This window comes from Balaenoptera physalus, assembly GCF_965194825.1.
Source record: "Balaenoptera physalus genome assembly, chromosome: 20".
In the NCBI taxonomy this organism is placed as follows: domain Eukaryota; kingdom Metazoa; phylum Chordata; class Mammalia; order Artiodactyla; family Balaenopteridae; genus Balaenoptera; species Balaenoptera physalus.
Window position 1 is genome coordinate 34,315,880 of NC_138901.1, and position 13,445 is coordinate 34,329,324.

The following is a 13,445-nucleotide window of genomic DNA, read 5'->3' on the forward strand; positions in this document are numbered from 1 at the left end:
CAGCTTGCTCTTCCCCCTCTCCGTCTCCTCAAGTCCATTCTCTACATCTGCATCTTTATTCCTGTTCTTCCCCTAGGTTCTTCAGAACCATTTTCTTTTTTTTTTTAGATTGCATATATATGTGTTAGCATATGATATTTGTTTTTCTCTTTCTGGCTTACTTCACTCTATATGACAGACCCTAGGACCATCCACCTAACTACAAATAATTTAGTTTCATTTCTTTTATCCCTGAGTAATATTCAATTGTACACATGTACAACATCTTCTTTATCCATTCATCTGTCGATGGACACTTACGTTGCTTCCATGGCCTCGTGATTGTAAATAGAGCTGCATTGAACATTGTAGTACATGACTCCTTTTGAATTATGGTTTTCTCAGGGATATATGCCCAGTAGTGGGGTTGCTGGGTTGTATGGTAGTTCTATTTTTAGTTTTTTAAGGAACCTCCATACTGCTTTCCATAGTGGCTGTATCAATTTACATTCCCACCAACAATGCAAGAGGGTTCCCTTTTCTCCACACCTCCTCCAGCATTTATTTTTTGTAGATTTTTTGATGATGACCATTCTGACAGGTGTGAGGTGATACCTCACTGTAATTTTGATTTGCATTTCTCTAATGATTAGTGATGTTAAGCATCCTTTCATGTGTTTGTTGGCAATCTGTATATCTTCTTTCGAGAAATGTCGATTTAGGTCTTCTGCCCATTTTTGGATTAGGTTGTTTGTTTTTTTGATATTGATCTGCATGAGCTGCTTGTAAATTTTGGAGACTAATCCTTTGTCAGTTGCTTCATTTGCAAATATTTTCTCCCATTCTGAGGGATGTCTTTTCATCTTGTTTATGGTTTCCTTTGCTGTGCAAAAGTTTTTAAGTTTCATTAGGTCCCATTTGTTTCTTTTTGTTTTTATTTCCATTTCTCTATGAGGTGGGTCAAAAAGGATCTTTCTGTGATTTATGTCATAGAGGGTTCTGCCTATGTTTTCCTCTATGAGTTTTATAGTGTCTGGCCTTACATTTAGGTCTTTAATCCATTTTGAGTTTATTTTTGTGTATGGAGTATTCTAATTTCATTCTTTTACATGTAGCTGTCCAGTTTTCCCAGCACCACTTATTGAAGAGGCTGTCTTTTTTCATTGTATATTTTTGCCTCCTTTATCAAAAATAAGGTGACCACATGTGTGTGGGTTTATCTCTGGGTTTTCTATCCTGTTCCATTGATCTGTATTTCTGTTTTTGTGCCAGTACCAAACTGTCTTGATTACTGTAGCTTTGTAATATAGTCTGAAGTCAGGGAGCCTGATTCTTCCAGCTCCATTTTTCGTTCTCAAGATTGCTTTGGCTATATGGGGTCTTTTGTGTTTCCATACAAATTGTGAAATTTTTTGTTCTAGTTCTGTGAAAAATGCCATTGGTAGTTTGATAGGGATTGCATTGAATCCATAGGTTGCTTTGGCTAGTATACTCATTTTCACAATATTGATTCTTCCAATCCAAGAAAATAGTGCACCTCTCCAACTGTTTGTATCATCTTTAATTTCTTTCATCAGTCTCATACAGTTTTCTGCATACAGGTCTGTTGTCCCCTTAGGTAGGTTTATTCCTAGGTATTTTATTATTTTTGTTGCAATGGTAAATGGGAGTGTTTCCTTAATTTCTCTTTCAGATTTTTCATCACTAGTGTATAGGAATGAAAGAGATTTCTGTTCATTAATTTTGTATCCTGCTACTTTATCAAATTCATTGATTCAGTCTAGTATTTTTCTGGTAGCATCTTTAGTATTCTCTATGTATAATATGTCATCTGAAAACAGTGAGAGCTTTAGTTCTTCTTTTCCAAATTGGATTCCTTTTATTTCTTTTTCTTCTCTGATTGCTATGGCTAAAGCTTCCAAAACTATGTTGAATAATAGAGTGAGAGTGGGCAACCTTGTCTTGTTCCTGATCTTAATGGAAATTGTTCACCATTGAGAATGATGTTGGCTGTGGCTTTGTCATGTATGGCTTTATTATTTTGAGGTAAGTTCCCTGTATGCCTACTTTCTGGAGGGTTTTTATCATAAATTGGTGTTGAAATTTGTCAAAAGCTTCTTCTGCATCCATTGAGATGATCATATCGTTCTTCTCCTTCAATTTGTAATATGGTGTATCACAATTTTTTGATTTGCGTAAATTGAAGAATCCTTGCATTCCTGGGATAAACCCCACTTGATCATTGTGTATGATCCTTTCAGTGTGCTCTTGGATTCTGTTTGCTAGTATTTTTTTAAGGATTTTTTCATCTTTGTTCATCAGTGATATTGGCCTGTAGTTTTCTTTCTTTGTGACATATTTGTCTGGTTTTGCTATCAGGGTGATAGTGGCCTCATAGAATGAGTTTGGGAATTTTCCTCCCTCTGCTGTATTTTGGAAGAGTTTGAGAAAGATGGGTCTTAGCTGTTCTCTAAATGTTTGATAGAATTCGCCGGTGAAGCCATCTGGTCCTGGGCTTTTGTTTGTTTGAAAATTTTTAATCACAGTTTCAATTTCAGTGCTTGTGATTGGTCTGTCCATATTTTCTATTTCTTCCTGGTTCAGTCTCAGAAGGTTGTGCTGTTCTAAGAATTTGTCCATTTCTTCCAGGTTGTCGGTTTTATTGACATACAGTTACTTGTAGTAATGTATCATGATCCTTTGTGTTTCTGCAGTGTCAGTTGTTACTTCTCCTTTTTTCATTTTCAATTCTATTGATTTGAGTCTTCTCCCTTTTTTTTCTTGATGAGTCTGTCTAATGTTTTATCAATTTTGTTTATCTTCTCAAAGAACCAACTTTTAGTTTTATTGATCTTTGCTATTGTTTCCTTCATTTCTTTTTCATTTATTTCTGATCTGATCTTTATGATTTCTTTCCTTCTGCTAACTTTGGTGTTTCTTTGTTCTTCTTTCTCTAATTGCTTAGATGTAAGGTTACATTGTTTTTTTGAGATGTTTCTTGATTCTTGAGGTAGGATTGTATTGCTGAAAACTTCCCTCTTAGAACTGCTTTGGCTGCATCCTATAGGTTTTGGGGCATCGTGTTTTCATTGTCATTTGTTTCTAGGTATTTTTTGATTTCCTCTTTGATGTCTTCATTAATATCTTGGTTATCAAGTAGTGTATTGTTTTGCCTCCATGTGTTTGTATTTTTACCAGTTTTCTCCTGTAATTGATATGTAGTCATAGAGCTGTGGTTGGAAACGATACTTGATATGATTTCAATTACATTAAATTTACCAAGTCTTGATTTGTGACCCAAGAGATGATCTATCCTGGATAATGTTCCATGAGCACTTGAAAAGAAAGTGTATTCTGTTGTTTTTGGATGGAATGTCCTATAAATAGCAACTAAGTCCATCTTGTTTAAGGTATCATTTAAAGCTTGTGCTTCCTTATTTATTTTCATTTTGGATGATCTGCCCATTGTTGAAAGTGGGGTGTTAAATCTCCTACTATGATTTTGTTACTGTCGATTTCCCCTTTTATAGCTGTTAACATTTGCCTTATGTAATAAGGTGCTCCTATGTTGGGTGCATAAATATTTACAATTGTCATATCTTCTTCTTGGATTGATCCCTTGATCCTTATGTAGTATCCTTCTTTGTCTCTTGTAATAGTCTTTGTTTTAAAGTCTATTTTGTCTGATATGAGAATTGCTACTCCAGCTTTCTTTTGATTTCCGTTTGCATGGAATATCTTTTTCCATCCCTTCACTTTCTGTCTGTATGTGTCCCTAGGTCTGACGTGGGTCTCTTGTAGACAGCATATATATGGGTCTCAGTTTTGTATCCATTCAGCCAGTCTGTGTCTTTTGGTTGGAGCATTTAATCCATTTACATTTAAGGTGATTATCAATATGTATGTTCCTATTACGATTTTCTAAATATTTTGAGTTTGTTTTTGTATGTCTTTTCCTTCTCTTGTGTTTCCTGCTTAGAGAAATTTCTTTAGCATTTGTTGTAAAGCTGGTTTGGTGGTGCTGAATTCTCTTAGCTTTTGCTTGTCTGTAATGTTTTTAATTTTCTGTCAAATCTGAATGAGATCCTTGCTGTGTAGAATAATCTTGGTTGTAAGTTTTTCCATTTCATCACTTTAATTATGTCCTGTAACTCCCTTCTGGCTTGCAGAGATTGTGCTGTAAGATCAGCTGTTAACCCTATAGGTACTCCGTTGTATGTTATTTGTTGTTTTTCCCTTGCTGCTTTTAATATTTTTAATTTGTATTTAATTTTTGATAGTTTGATTAATATGTATCTTGGCCTGTTTCTCCTTGGATTTATCCTCTATGGAACTCTGTGCTACCTGGACTTGATTGACTATTTCCTTTCCCAAATTTTGGAAGTTTTCAACTATAATCTCTTCAACTATTTTCTCAGTTCCTTTCTTTTCTCTTCTTCCTCTGGGACCCCTATAGTTTGAATAGTGGTGTGTTTAATGTTGTCCCAGAGGTCTCTGAGACTGTCCTCAATGCTTTTCATTCTTTTTTCTTTATTCTTCTCTGTGGTAGTTATTTCCACTATTTTATCTTCCAGGTCACTTATCCTTTCTTCTGCCTCAGTTTTTCTGCTATTGATTCCTTCTAGAGAATTTTTATTTCGTTTATTGTGGAGTTCATTGTTTGTTTACTCTTTAGTTTTCTAGGTCCTTGTTAAACATTTCTTTTATCTTCTCTATTCTATTTCTAAGATTTTGGGTCATCTTTACTATCATTACTCTGAATTCTTTTTCAGGTAGACTGCCTATTTCCTGTTCATTTGTTTGCTCTGGTGGGTTTTTACCTTTCTCCTTCATGTGCTGTGTGTTTCTTTGTCTTCTCATTTTGCTTCACTTACTGTGTTTGGGGTCTCCTTTTCACAGGCTACAGGTTCATAGTTCCCATTGTTTTTGGTGTCTGCCCCCAGTAGGTAAGGTTAGTTCAGTGGGTTGTGTAGGCTTCCTGGTGAAGGGGATTGGTGCCTGTGTTCTGGTGGATGAGACTGGATTTGTCTTTCTGGTGTGCAGGTCCAGATCCCGTAGTATGTTTTGGGGTGTCTGTGACCTTATTATGATTTTAGGCAGCATCTCTGCTCATCGTTTGGGTTGTGTTCCTACCTTGCTCATTGTTGGCATAGGGTGTCCAGTGTTGTAGCTTGCTGTTCGTTTAGTGGATCTGGGTCTTAGCGTTTAGATGGAGATCTCTAGGAGAGCTTACACCATTTGATATTACATGAAGCCAGGAGGCCTCTGGTGGACCAATGTCCTGAACTCGGCTCTCCCACCTCAGTGGCACAGGGCTTACACCCAGCTGGAGCACCAAGACTGTGTCAGCCACACAGCTCAGAAGAAAAAGGAGAAAAAAAGAAAGTAGGAAAGAAAGAAAGAAAGAAAGAAAGAAAGAAAGAAAGAAAGAAAGAAAAGAGAGAAAAGAAAGTTATTAAATTAAAATTTTAAAAAACTATTAAAAATTTAAAAAAAATTAAAAAGTAATTAAAGAAGAAAAAAAAAAAGAAAGAAAGAAAGAATAGAGCAACTTAACCAAAAACTAAATCCAGCAGTGATAGCAAGTGCTAGAAACTATACAAAAAAAAAAAAAAGAAAAGAAAAGAAAAGAAAGGCAGAGAGAACCCAGGGCAAATGGTAAAAGCAAAGCTATACAGACACAATCACTCAAAGATAGCAGACACATCCACTCACAAAAACAGAAAACGGAAAAAAAAAAAAAAAATATATATATATATATATATATATATATAAAGGAAGAGAGCAACCAAATCAATAAACAAATCTACCAATGATAATAAACTTTAAATACTAAACTAAGATAAACATAAAACCAGAAACAAATTAGATTCAGAAAGCAAACTCCAAGTGTACAGTTACCCCCAATGTCCACCCCCTCTATTTTGGGATGATCCGTTGTCTATTTAGGTATTCCACAGATGCAGGGTACATCAAGCTGATTGTGGAGATTTAATCCACTGCTCCTGAGGCTGCCTGGAGAAATTTCCCTTTTTCCTCTTTGTTCACACAGCTCCTGGGGTTCATCTTTGGATTTTACCCTGCCTCTGTCTGTAGATCACCCTCTGGCATCTGTTCCCTGCCCAGACATGATGGGGTTAAAATACCAGCTGATTAGGGGGCTCTGGCTTACTCAAGCTGGGGGGTGGGAGGTATACAGAATGCAGGGTGAGCCTGTGGCATCAGAGGCTGGCATGACGTTGCAAAAGCCTGAGGCATTCCGTGTGTTCTCCTGGGGAAGTTGTCCCTGGATCACAGGACCCTGCTAGTGGTGGGCTGCACAGGCTCCTGGGAGGGGAGGTGTGGATAGTGACCTGTGCTTGCACACAGGCTTCTTGGTGGCTGCAGTAGCAGCCTTAGCATCTCATGCCCATATCTGGTGTCCACGCTGATAGCCATGTCTCATGCTCGTCTCTGGAGCTCATTTAGGTGGTGCTCTGAATTGCCTCTCCTCACACACCCTAAACAATGGTCTCTTGCTTTTTAGGCAGTTCCAGAAATTTTCCTGGACTCCCTCCTGGCTAGCTGTGTCGCACTAGCCCCTTCAGACTGTGTTCACGCAACCACCCTCTGTCCTCTCCCTGGGATCTGACCTCTGAAGCCAAAGCTGGAGCTTCAGCTCTCTGCCCCCACCCACCCCAGCGGGTGAGCAGACAAACCTCTCAGGCTTGTGAGTGGTTGTCGGTACTGATCCTCTGTGTGGAATCTTTCTGCTTTGCCCTCTGCACCCCTGTTGCTGCGCTCTCCTCCATGGCTCTGAAGCTTCCCCTCGGCCACCCCCCTCCCCCAGTGAAGGGGCTTCCTAGTGCATGGAAATTTTCCTCCTTCACAGCTCCCTCTCAGAGGTGCAGGTCCTGTCCCTATTCTTTGGTCTCTGTTTTTTTTTTTTTTTTTCTTTTGCCCTACCCTGGTACGTGGGGAGTTTCTTGCCTTTTGGGAACTCTGAGATCTTCTGCCAGCATTCAGTAGGTGTTCTGTAGGAGTTGTTCCACATGTAGCTCTATTTCTTATGTATTTGTGGAGAGGAAGATGATCTCCACTTCTTATTCCTCCGCCATCTTGAAGGTCTCTCCTTATGCCTATATATTCTTTTAACTCTGTTTATATAATGCTGTGTTGGGAGGCCCAAGACCACACTTAGGTTCAGTGATTTGCTAGAAAGACTCACAAGAATCAGCATAAGGTTTATTACAACAAAAGAACAAAAAGTAAATCCATCAAAGAATGAAGGTACATGGCACAAAGTCTATAGAAACCAGGCCCAAGTTTCCAAGAGTCTTCTACCTTTGGAATCAGACGCAGGACATGCTTAACTCCTCCAGCATCATTGCTAGTGTGTGTGAAGTGTTATCTACCAGCAAAGCTTATTTGAAATTCAGTGCCCAATATTTTTATTGAGAGAAATTCACATAGACACCCTCTGCCTAGCATGTACCAAAATTCCAAACTCCCAGAACGAAAGCAGATATTCAATGTAAACCACGTTGTTTGTACAGGTTAGGCACAATTAACCTTTCTTCTCAGTTCTGGGAAAGGTGGAAATTCTTTTGTAATCCAATTTCCCAGGTACTAGCCAAGGGCCAAACTTGCAAGCAGGCTTTTCTATGTTTACTCTTCTCTGCCATAAACACCATCCTACAAAATCAGTTGTTTTAATTCATATGTATTTTTGTCATATCTCTTAAGACTATTTCTATCTTGATAGTGCAAAATGTGTGTTCAAATGCAGAGTTGGGAAGAAATGTACAGTAGCACATCCTTATATAGAATTCCCACCATACAGATTCAGTAAATATGAATGATCTCAAGAGCATACACAATAGTAAGGTGTAGTAAAATTTAGGAAGTGATGAGTTTTGAATATGTATTGCCTTTGTTTTTAATTTTACTGCTTTTGAATAATGGCTGTGTTTGACAGCTAGCTTGAAAATTCCTGAAAATTACCTTTCAGTGCACTGGTTTTGGCACACCCCAATAGTACAAGCACTTATCAACCCTCTGTTCTCATCATTTCTAATATCCTATCAAATACCTCTCCAAGTCAAGGTATGGGGAAGTATACTCTTTCCATGAAGGCAGGGGAGAAGGATGGAAAGTTTACTTTAAAATGTACTAACCCACCCCACAAACTCTTATTTTGAGTAGTATTTAACATTTTTCATAATGTTTTCATTTGCCTTACTTATTTAATTCTAATTTAATTTTATGGGTAAAGAAATTAAAGTCCTAGTTTTGTTCCTCTTTAACTGGTATTATCTACTCAGTGGTAAGATATAGTCAAGAGGTGGAGGAAAGAGATATTTCTTAGTTTTGGTTTTATTTAGGTGCTCCCAGTTTATACTCAGAGCAGTATTTCTCAACCAAGAATAAAGCTAACTTTTCCAAGAGGCTTATAAACTCTCACTGGACTTTGAGTTTTTAGTTTCTAGGCAACTTCCTTCTAAAATTCTGTTTAAGGTCTCTTCCAATGCATTATTCTGCTTGAAATAAAAGACTCTCCAAGTCTCCTGTCCATGGAGTCTGCTTCTGACTTATAAGTGCAACCTCTACAGACTCCGCTGTGTAAAAGTATCTATAGAGCTGGACCACTTAACACAATATTGTTTGACAATCACACTTTTTTATCTTGGAGAAGCATAGTCCACTCCTCAGCCAATGAATATATGTCCTACTGAACTTGAGATGTCCTATTTTATACAAAGCTATGCCCACACTGGTAATGAAACAAAAACAGGGGTTGACATACCAAAGGAGAACATCCTTATGTGGCTTACATTCAGTTCCTATCATCCCCAGAATCTTTAACATCACTTAAAAATAGGCTAATGGCCTCAGAGAGTTTTATCCTTCCAGGACTGTGAAAACTCATAATAATGACTATCCATTCACCTTTGGTTTTGAAGACTGTCTCCAGGAGACATTTCATTGTTAGACAGCTTTAGAGATTATAGACACTCAGTACCACAGCCACCACTTCTAACTCCTGTCTAGTCTCCTCCTAGTCTCTGGGTAATATTTGTTTGTGTTCTCACAAACTAAATTATAAACCCCCTCAGGATAAGAACTTTTTTATCTGCCCATTGTATAGTTTTAGACTCCTGAAGTAAGGAAGGCCAGGAACAAAGAACAGGAACAATTGTCACTGTCTAAATTCATTTGTTACACTAATTAACTTTACTTCTCAGTCAGGGATGCATGTGCTTATGCAAACTTCATTAAATCCACAATTATTTCAGGCCAACAAATATTCCAGGGGTGCTAGCACAGGATATCCTATGGGATCTTGCCCTAGGTTTATAACTCCCCTCTCAACTTCCATCCCTCTGACTTTGCCATAACAATACCTCAAATCTCAGCTTGAGCATGACTTCTACTAGAATATTGTCCTTGATCCCAAAATCTGGGTCAGAGGCCTATCTGTGTTCCCACCATGTGATATGACTATGTCTACCTTGATATTTACCATACTGTGATTATTGACTACTCTGCATGGTTCTACTAAATAGTCAGCCTCTAAAGAACAGAAGTCTTATTGGACCTGACTTTTTGTTTCCAGAACCTATGTGTTCCAGCACAACACAGGCCTTCAATACATGTTTATTAAGTAAATGAATGGGAATTTTAAAAATTACAGAGATGCTTCTGCTAATACAACTCAAAGCTTTTCACTTCGTGTGTGTGTGTTTTTTTTCTCATATAGTTACATCTATGAATAATGCTCTTATTCCTCCCTCTCTTCGTAAATTCTACTGATTCTTCAGGGCCATTCCCTAGAACCACCCACTGCAGTTCAGGAGGCATTATTTCAGCCACTCAACCATTCTTTTGAACTTTACAATCTATTGTCTTAATAATCTGTTATAGTTTTTCATTCTATATTTTAGTAGCACTTTTCTAACTATAAAATACATGTTCATTTTGGAAGTTATAAAATATAAAAGATAAAGATATTATGTTTTTCCTTAACTGGAGATGATCATTGTAAACATTTTAAAACTTATATATAACTAAGAGTAATTTTTATAGTTTTGTGGTTTTTTCCTGTTAATATTATAACATTTGTACTTTCCAGTTAAACATTGTCTATAAAATACAAGAAATAAAACGTGTAGAGTTATTTCCCCACTTGAGATTGTCATTGTCCGTAACAATTGCATACTAAGCATGCTGGCAACCATCTCGACTTTGCATTTAGATTCCAGTGGAAATCTAAAAAGAGATACAGAGTAAGTAAAATAAAGCTTTATATTTTTTGAAATGTTATTATTTAATACAGCTAAATCTGACTAAAATTTTCAAAAAGTTTTCATATAAAGTCTCAAAGGGAAACTCCCAAAAATATATATCATAAATGTCTGAAATAGTCATTGATATTAAAATTTCTGAGATTAAAATAAATTGTTCTATTTGGTAAAATCCACCAAATCTCTCTCCCTCCTTTTCTCTCTCATTCTCTCTCTCACTACATGGCAGTGTTTTATTGTTGTCATCATCATTATATTTTTCTCATTTGTTCCACACTGACTAAAAACATCTGTCTGGGTTTCTATTTCAGATCCCTGATTATCTTTGGCAAAATAAATCAATTATTATGATCTGGGTCAGGTAAGATATACTTCATTATGGACTTGGGTTTGTCAACTCTTTCTTTTGCACTAATTCCATTTGATGTGTAGGTTGCTTGTCTAGTCTGCAATTTGAATAATAAAGGCAAGGCATTGGGGTCAGAGGTGGAGAGCAAGAATTGAGGAAACAGTTAAAGAGATATTTAGAAGACAAAATTGAAAGGAATTAGAGTAGTCAAATATCTGGAGTATCTGAACATAGAAAGCACTTGAGTATTTGTTCTTATTACCATACCTGGATAATATTTTGATGCAAATTTGAACAAAATGAAATCTTTATATTCATATGATATCATATGAATATAAAGATTTTTCTCATTACAAAAGAATATATGCTTGCTGTCAAAAATTTGCACAACATAGAAATGTGGAAAGGAGCAAAAGCAAATAACCCCATTTTCACACCCCAAAGAAGATCCACTATTAGCGGTTTGGTCATTGTAATCATTTTTTTTTTTCCACGTTGCAGAATCTTATGAACTACAAAACAAGGTACTTGAATTTACATGAATGGTAATAAAATACAATTTAGATGTAGGGAGTTGCAGGAATAAAGCAAATGCTTATATTGTATTATACATGACAGATAGAAAGACACGTTTTGTTTTGCTTTCCTAAAATGTATTCCTTGTTCCTGAAGGAGTCTGTTATCCGTGCTACAGTCATATAAATAATCTAGTGCTTCAGATGTCCATCTAAGGCTGTTGGGGAAGCAAGAACTCTCTATCAGTTCCCTCTGGGCTTACACTAAGACATCGCAGTGCAGTCACTTCAAAGCTAACAAGAGCACTGCCGCGCAGCTCCATGCATGGATAGAGGCTCAAGAGCACAGTTTGATGATGTTTGTGAGACAGATGTGCCTGTGCATTAAGCACAACTTGACAGTTAACAGATGATGAACTATCTTTTCAATCACAATGTTGTCAAAAAAATATTCACGGTAACTTGCTTTCCTAGTCTCCCAACTCTTTTTGAGAGTGGTAAGGTTGAGAGAGCACGAGGAGACTGAATAAACTTCTGACGATATCCACATTGTTATGCAGTGGAAATTGAACTGCACTTTTCTTTACCTTAATCATAATTCAGCATCTCCATAATCTCAGGTGAATAAAAAACAAATGATGAAAGACAATGAAAAAATTCCACATACATATTATTTCAACTACTCTCCAACTCTCTCCCTGCCCAGCAGTTTTTAAAGTGAAAGGAATTAGTAGAGTCTATGTCTACACTCCACCAGCTGGATGCAGATCTGTTCCCTCATTGCCTTCAAGTATTTTCAGGAAAGGTATCTCTGATCACCCTTACACTTCACCATCTAGCCCCTTTCCTTACTCAATTTTTTCTATAGTATTTATCTTCTTCTATTACACTTTAATTTGTATTTATTTTACCTTTTATCTGCCCCCTCATACACACACTAGCATGTAAGCTCCAAGAGGGCAGGAGTTTTTATCTACAGTACTATTTTCCAATAGGCACATCATTTAGAATAGTACCTGATGCATTGTAGATGATTAACAAATATTTGTTGAATGAATTAAACTTAGTTTTCATCAATTAAAACATGATTGAAGTATTAAATTTATAATAAAATGATTACAAATGGTTACAGATCTGTATATTTGTTTAGATGTTTTTATACAGCCTAGCATGCAATCTGCAACTAAAAACAATTTTACTTCTTCCTTTCTCAATCTGATGCTTTTATTTCTGTTCTTGCCTTACTGCATAACTGGGTCCTTTAGCACAGTACTGAATATGAGTGGTAAGAAGAGATATCCTTGAATTATTCCAGAACTTATGGGCAAAGGATCCAGACTTTTACCATTGACATGATACCTATAAGATTTTACAGATGACCTTCAATCAGATTAAAGAAGGCTCCCCTATACCTAGATTCCAGAAAACTTTTATCAGAAATGGATGGTGGATTTTGACTGCTTTTGTGTGCTTATTGAGATAATCTGATAATCCTTTTTTTTTAGTTTGTTAATATGGTGAATTGCATTATTGATTTTCCCTATATTATTATTGTGGTAAAATACAAACAACACTAGCCATCTTAACCATTTCTACGTGTACAGCTCAGTGGTATTATGTACATTCATAATGTTATTCAGCCATCAGCACCATCCATATCCATAACTCTTTTCATCTTGTGAAACTAAAACTGTACCCATTAAACAATAATTCCCCATTCCCCTCTCCCCCCAGCCACTATGAACCACCATTCTATTTCTGTTTCCATGACTATGGCTACTCATGTTGAGTACCTCATGTAAGTAGAAGCATATAATATTTGTCTTTTTGTAACTGGCATATTTAAATTAACATAATGGTCTCAAGGTTTATCCATATCGTAGCCTATGTCAGAATTCCCTTCCTTTTTAAGACTGAATACTATTCCACTTTATAAATATACCACATTTTGCTTATCCATAGATCCATCAATGGAACCTTAGTTTTCTTCTGCATTTTAGCTATTGTGAATAATGCTGCTATGAATATAAGTGTGCAAATCTAATAATGTGGTAACTCTGGAAATCAGATTCTTCCCCTTTACCAGGTTTTGTTGTTTTGTGTTTTGTATATTGTTTCTGTTTTTTGATTGCTGTAGGCTATCTTAGCCTAGGATCAGTCTTGGTGCTTAGGATCAGTGCTTAGGCTCAGTCTGTGGTGTAAATTTAAGGTCTTCTCAGGTGTTTTCTGAGCCTTTCCCTTGGGTATGTGTGGTAACTTTCTAATTTTCCTCTTACATGCAATTGCTTTTGAATGACCTAGTCTTTAACATCTGACCCT

The 13,445-nt window shown here is 36.7% G+C and overlaps 2 long non-coding RNA genes across 2 annotated transcripts in view; both read left to right on the forward strand.

Annotated features, from left to right (window-relative positions):
- The window catches only part of LOC309650637, a 465,308-nt gene that overhangs the window by 401,393 nt on the left and 50,470 nt on the right, over positions 1 to 13,445 (forward strand). The gene's annotated exons all lie outside the window — the stretch shown is intronic.
- Positions 1,066 to 13,445, forward strand: part of LOC309650631 — a 49,438-nt gene continuing 37,058 nt past the window's right edge. Inside the window, exon 1 of the long non-coding RNA XR_014257657.1 lies at positions 1,066 to 13,426. This is a non-coding gene — a long non-coding RNA (uncharacterized lncRNA). The remainder of the gene's footprint in view (positions 13,427 to 13,445) is intronic.